Raw genomic sequence first — 7537 nt, forward strand, 5'->3', positions numbered from 1 at the left:
CAAACAGCCTGTTTTTACAGCAGACATGAACATGTTTACAGCCTGCTTCAAAAAACCAAATAGGTGTGATTAGCTCATGTCTCCATCCACACACACTGTACGGGGGGATGTTTTGATGACTCAGCAGTTTTGATTAGTTGAAGGATCAGAGTGATTCACAATAAGGCGTGTAGCTGAGCTGATTGACAGGTGGGCGCCGTGTAACGGTTTGTCAGGAGGTTTAAAACCCGCCTCAGCTCTCAGCCTGTCGTTAGCTTGACTCAGAGTTAGCCTGAGACAGCATTTCCAGCACGGAGACCGCCATCCATGGGACTCCAGCGCCCCCTGCAGGGACACACGGGGGACTCCAGCGCCCCCTGCAGGGACACACGGGGGACTCCAGCGCCCACTGCAGGGACACACGGGGACTCCAGCGCCCCCTGCAGGGACACACGGGGACTCCAGCGCCCCCTGCAGGAACACACGGGGGACTCCAGCGCCCCCTGCAGGGACACACGGGGGACTCCAGCGCCTCCTGCAGGGACACACGGGGGGGACTCCAGTCAGACTTTGTCCTGCTATATTATCGATCGATGATAAAACATTAGAGCATGATGCGTTTTTAGACTGTGAACATAACAGTAACATTCAGTACAAAAACTCTATAGCGGTTTAGCAAAGCTATTCAGCGTTTTGTTTTTGACGGTTATTTCGGCTTTGCTCATAGCGCCGCATTTCCCGCCACATTACATCATTTCGCAGTCTTTGTGACCAATGCACCAACAACTGAGGAACAACATGATCAGTGAACCCTTTGTACCTTTGTAGGCTGCCTCGCGCTGCCTTGAGATCTCAAAGCTCTGATGTCACACCAGCTGCACCTTTCATTGTTTGACCTGCAGCGTGTGAACCTCATCAAAAGCAAATTCATGGAACGGAGCAGCGCGTCCCAGCAAACAACACGCAGCGAAAACAAACGTGTAAACAAAAAGGAACAAAGGTCGTAAATAGACCTTTACAAACAGCGACCTCCGACGTGGATCAACTGAGTCAACGGTCTGATTGTCTCCACAAATAAGAAGCATCATGAGTTTCTTCTTGTTCCATCAGCGAGAGGAAAAACATGGATCAACTCTGCCTCACATCAACTATCACATAACGTGTCCTCTAATAACTGGTTATCCCAAAGCTGTGTAGAGAGAGAGCTGATGATGCTCTCTTCCTCTGTGATCATGAAGGAAACATGCAGCAGCCAGTATGTCCTCCTTCTAACTTTAGATTCTGCTCCTGAATGCTCTGGATCTGATTGGACCAGAGAAGGTAGGCGGGGCTTTGAAGGCCGTTTTGGACGCCCCTGGGTTTGCCAGATATGAGAGCAGTTATCAGGTGAACAGGTGTTGCAGCGATGGAAGCGGGCAGTGGAACTGCTTCAGATAGAAGTGATTGTACCCGAGCTAAAAAGCCTCTGCATGTTTCTAATAAGCTCCAGCAGCAGAAAGCTGCTCAAACTAGGATCAATGTTGGAGATGAAACATGGAGAGAGGTTAGAACGCAGAAAGCTTTACAGACCCATGCAGAGCTGGCTAAACACTGAAGCTACAGTGTCCACCACATGCAGAGCTGGCTAAACACTGAAGCTACAGTGTCCACCACATGCTGAGCTGGCTAAACACTGAAGCTACAGTGTCCACCACATGCAGAGCTGGCTAAACACTGAAGCTACAGTGTCTCTACATGCAGAGCTGGCTAAACACTGAAGCTACAGTGTCCACCACATGCAGAGCTGGCTAAACACTGAAGCTACAGTGTCCACCACATGCAGAGCTGGCTAAACACTGAAGCTACAGTGTTCACCACATGCAGAGCTGGCTAAACACTGAAGCTACAGTGTCCACCACACGCTGACCTGTGTGAGAGGAGGGGGCGGAGCCAGACAGCTCTCTGTGATGATTAGAGTTTAGACTGCAGTACTCTTTTTAAACACTAGGGGTAAAAGTAACATGTTAAATGTGTGTTTGTTTGTGTTAAAAATCGGTCAAATCGATTAATCGCCCAGGCCGAGGTAAAAACAACAGGAGAACACTTAACAGTAATGTTCAAGTTTTGGCATCACGCAGACGTCAAACTAACAGCAGGAGTGTTGGTGAGTGAGGCTCCGAACTCTGAAGTGTTCAGACAGGGTGCATCTATGCCACGGAGCTCATCATTGGCCGCTGGTCAAATGTCAGTGTATCAGGTGATCCTCAGGCCACCATCACACCACTTCTATCAAACCAGGCCAGTGGACATCCTGTAAATCTGTGCGATCAGAAGCAGCATCATCACAATGCCGGAGCACATTTCCTGCTCTGATTTCATATCCATTAATTCTCTGTTCTGCGTTTTCCATCATTAGCGGGGCAAAGCCACCCGGGCTGTTGTCTGCATATCATCTATTATTTCCCCTCTAAATTCCCTTCCTCCTGCATGAGCACGGTGGAAAACAAACAGACGCTCATTAGCATGTGTGACCCGTTGGTGGTAAACAGGCTTATTTCCACATGAGTGCAGTGTGAGAATGGATTCCACCGGGACAGTCGAGGTAGGTGGGCCTGCCGGCTGCCTTCATGGGGACTTTAATGGGGACTTAACAAATCCAAGTGGACAGGCACAACATTCTCTGGCACAGGGAGGTCATGTTGGTACAGTGTGCACTTGTTAGAGGGTGACTCACTGTATCTGGACTCTTGGGTGGCCACTGATATTCACTTCATTTTTAATGTGCATTTTTCTCCCCTGGTGCTAATTGTTGGATTGTGACAGATGCAGAGTGCAGCCTGCCAGAGCTGAGGTAATGTGCAGGGTTCGAATAATGCCTCTGTGCTCTGTGAAGTGAAGTGATGAAAGCAGCCAGTAATTACAGGGATAATCAAAACTGTCAGGGGCTCTTCTATGGATGGTTTTGTTTACTGTCTGCTTCTCTCACAGCATGGCGAGCTGTGCCCCCCCCCACACACACTTCCTCAGCCTCGGACCTCAGACGCAACTGTACCAGTCTGAGTGTCAAACTAAGTGAAAGTCACTGTGACGCCATGAACTCGAACTCCAGTCAGCTGTGTAAGACAATCTCAGCAGATAAACAAGGTGCAGCCTATATTTACTATGATCTCCTACGACTGGACATGTTTGCACAGAATCTATTTATTTACAAGGCCGGTTAAAAACATTGTAAGATTACCAAAGTGCTGCACAAGCAAACCATCGAACACAGAGTAAAGAAAAACAGGAATAAAATCCAACTCTCACGCACAGCAGGAGCCATAAGAGTGTGTCTTAAGGTTAGTTTTAAAAACAGGCGGTGTGTGGGACGGACCAACATGTGGAGGTGAAGCGTGCCCGAGCCTTAGCTTGACCTTCGACCTCGGGACAGTCAGGAGCAGCTGATCTGTTGATTTGAGCGTGTTTTTCAAAGGTCAGAGAGATCCAACTGATGCTGGGTTTTTGAGGATGATATGACATCCGGAAAATCTGCCAATATTTTTTACTGTGCATCAACACTCTATAGCGCCATCTGCTGGTGACTGAGAACTGCTTGTGTTGGGGAATGACATTCAAATGAAATGATTTTTGACTGGTGACTAAAGTCGGCACAAATCTGAGATAAAGTTAGCCGATAGCAACAGCCAGTTAATATGCTGATATCAGGCAGCATAAGATGCTCAGGGAGCCAGTTAGATGTGCTCACATCCTTGTTTGCCAGTTAAGACACACGCTGATGTTTATTTAAAGAGGATGTAATCTCTGTATGTTCAAACAGTCCCCCTGGGGTCTAAATGAATCATCTGTGTCTCTGAGCTTTGGTCCAAATGTAACATGAATCAAGCAGCAGAGGAGGTCTGTGACCCTGTAGAAACCAGCTCGCTCAGAACGCTCTGTTTTGGTGTGTATGTCTCTTTAAATGTAATGACCCCGCCCCCTGAGTTTACCCGGACAACATCATTCCTTCACTAGAGAGAATAAAAATGGCGAAACAGCTCCGAAGTTTAGCTCTTTGTTGGAGGTGGAGTCGATGAGAGGAGATACCAGGGGAGGGGAATCCCAGTGTGACATCACAAGGGGAGCACATTAGAAACAGAGCATTTCTCTCTGTGTTGTCAGACTCCTGCAGACACAAACTAAGGACTGGATGATTTATTGACATGTTGTGGATCAGCAGACTCTCAGGTTAATACATGTTCAAACACACTCTGTTTTCTCATGTAACATTTCTCTGAATATGTCCTCTTGAACAGCAGATCAGATCTCTGCAGTTCAGCGCTCTGGCCGCAAGATGGCAGCATTTCGGCTCCTTTTTTTTCTAGAGGAAACTCAGTGTTGTTGATGCCAAACAAACATGTCTTCATATCAAATGATCAAAAGGTATTAAAGGGGATTTTCTAAAATGCTCTGAGTTTATTTCTGGAAAAGTCCTTCACCCCGTTTCAAATCTCTGAAGTGGTTTCGATTCGGGAAATCATATTTTTAAATTTATCACAGACTTTTACAAAGGTTGAGGATTTAAGATGTTCTGTTTTAGTAGTTTGTTCAAATGTAATATGAGTTTTTTATATAACTTAAGTATACGTAAAAATATCCTGTGATGTAAGAGAACTCCTGTGACTCTCTGGATATAAAACATGAAGGATTAAATAGAAACCTCTATGTGACACACCTGTGACAGGTGACAGCGTGTGTTTACAGGTGAGGCACACAGACACGATCTTTGTGTCGGAATCCTTCCGTTTGTTTTCACGAGAGCAGCAAAAACAAGCCTGATCCTGGATCAGCATCCCGGCTTTCATTCAACCCGCGTCGTTAACGGAGTCGGTGGAGCGGTTAGCAGAGAGGACTACAAAAACACAGAGGTCTCACTCCCTCGATTTACAGCAGACGAGCTCCTCACGAAGACGTGTTCGCGATTCTTTCAAGTTAAAAAAAAGTGTTTTTGTTTTTGTATTGAAGTCAGCTCAACGAGGTTACACTTTATGGCTCTTGTGTCAGTCTCGCGCTGGGTTAAATGCCATATTTTCCAAATTGATTCTTGTAATTAATGATAAGTGGTCATCTTTGGTAATTAAACCTCGCAGCTAAAACAACAGACGAGTCCCTTACTTGTCACTATGGTAACTGCTACCCTATGACGGCTGGACTGCAGTCAAAGTGACGCCCACTTTCACAGACTAGTAGCCCGAGTGATCCATCTTCTCAAGCAGAGACGATCTGTGCGCACGGCGCCGTGTTTATAGTGAACGCGGCAGACTGCAGACTGCTCGGAGGAGACGGTGTGTGAGTGTGTGTGTGTGAGAGTGTGTGTGTACCTGCACATTTATCGTACGAACTACGCTGCCTCGACACCTTTCTATCGACGCGACGCGTCGGTTAACCGAATAACCGGCCGTTATTTGGAGAATTAGAGAGACATCCGGGGTTTTCCGCGGAGATGAAGGTGAATTACAGCGAGCACAACAACACGGTGCGTGCGTGCACGATGAGCGGCTGAGGAGGAGGAGGAGGAGGAGGAGGAGGCTGCGGTCTGAAAACACATTTTTATCCTGGATATTTCCCGTGAAACAAACACGGTGTGTCTGCGTTGATTTCTGAAGTCTTTCTGCGGGTCAGGCCGCCTCTTTCCATCCCGCTTTGACGCGTATTTTTCGGGCTTTTCTGCCTCCTGAGGATCCTCCAGCAGCGGGACGTTGCACGTTTTTTCCTGCAGACATGGAGGGTGAAGATGCGGATTACAGAGGAATCCCCGCCGCTGCTTTAGCCGCACTGCTTTCAGCCTTCACGTGCTGTTTGGGCCAAGAATAAACCAAACTATGAATCCATGTTTTCAGCACAGAGGAATGAATCGGTGATCGCAGAGCAGCTCTGGACTCTCTCCCTGCTAGCCTGTGTGCAGGAGCTATTAGCTGCATTAGCCGGCTAACAGCTAAAAGGTGCAGGCTGCACATTAAAACCCTTTTTTCTGCAGGAATTCTGAGCAGGTTCTGCCCACGTTTCCTCCCCGCTGCACATTTCTCTCCAGGATTTGGGAGGATTTACTCATCCAGGGATGAGGTCTCGAGTGGAAAGGATCCGCTTGACCTTGTTTTGGGGTCTGATGCTGGGTCTGTCGTCCTGCCTCCGGCCCGCCACCGCAGAGAGTAAGTACCGGTACACACGGAGTGATCCTTCCCTTTATACACCGTGCATACATGACAACACTGTGTGCAGAGAGGCCGTGTTGTTTCATGTGTCAGGAACAAACACTCAGGTGGAAGGAGACCCTGGATGGAGTGTGCGCACAAGTGTGATGGTGACACATGTTGTGCGCACATATAAACATCAGTTATCAGCTGACCTGCTGTGTGCACTAAATCACTTCTGCAGACAACAAATCATCATGTTGAGGTGCAGCAGATGAACCTGTCACATGTGCTCCAGATAATTCCTAGTAAATCACCCTTTGGGACTTGTGTGCACCCTTCTTCCTGTCAGTGTTTTTAAACACGAGGTTGGTAGAGATCCATCACAGCAACATGTGAACAGTCCAGAGAGAGAGAGAGGAGTCTGTTAGATGATGATAAAAACATGAGTCAGTGAGTGGAGAAAGTATGAGTAAGACTTCCATATAAACCTATAATACTCCACTTTGTTAAGTGTGAGTCACAACGTGGTGAATTAAAATCAACAAAGAGTGGAAGGTCCCTGCAGGAAGACCACAAACACAAACAGGATGTGAGGAATTAAAGGCAGGCTTTTATTTTGTAGTCCTTCAGAGAAATAACAACAAACCTTGATAATGATGTTTAAATAGAGCAGACCGTCCTGCTCCGGGGGGGGGGGTCTCTCAGTCAGCTCACTCTGACTGTGTTTGCGTCCACATGTGGCGCTCAGCCCGTGTGGGAGACGTCTGAATAACTTCCCTCGTCCTTGTTGACATCGTACGGCGGCGCAGCCTCCGTACGTCTTCAGGTGTTGTTTTCATAACTCGCCTGTGATGTTGATGGAAACCACGGCGTTGAAATCTTAACGTCTGAAGGAGCCGTTGTGTTTTCCTAGCAGTTAATCGGGCGAGGGGGGGGGGGGGGGGACCTTGAACTCACCATGCTGATCAGACGCACACACATCCTGTCAGCAGCCCAACCAGGGCGGATGTTATCTGTTACTGTGAACTTTAGAGACGCACGGATGGTTCTGGAATCGGAGCGTCCGTCGGCTTCACGTCCATCGAGTCCAAGCGTCTTTATTTATTCAGAATTTCTTTTAATGCGCTGCCACATGAAATCTTTCCATGTCTCCGGCCGGCCTGTAAACGAGGCTTCCTGATTCATCCCATTCATGGTGACACGTCGGGGAGGGGGGTGTCGGGGGCTTGAACCAGGGTCTGGGTTTTAAAATAGACAGAGCCAAAGTACATTCGCAAGCAAAACAGAGTGGGTTCTGTTGATTGGAAAGAGTGAGCAGCTTGTGAACTGTGTGTCATGGGGTTTACTGTTAGCCCCCGTGGTCACAGGACAAACCTGCGAGCCCAGAGGTTCCTCCATAGAAGTCCCAC

Source organism: Symphodus melops, assembly GCF_947650265.1.
Source record: "Symphodus melops genome assembly, chromosome: 3".
NCBI classification, from domain to species: domain Eukaryota; kingdom Metazoa; phylum Chordata; class Actinopteri; order Labriformes; family Labridae; genus Symphodus; species Symphodus melops.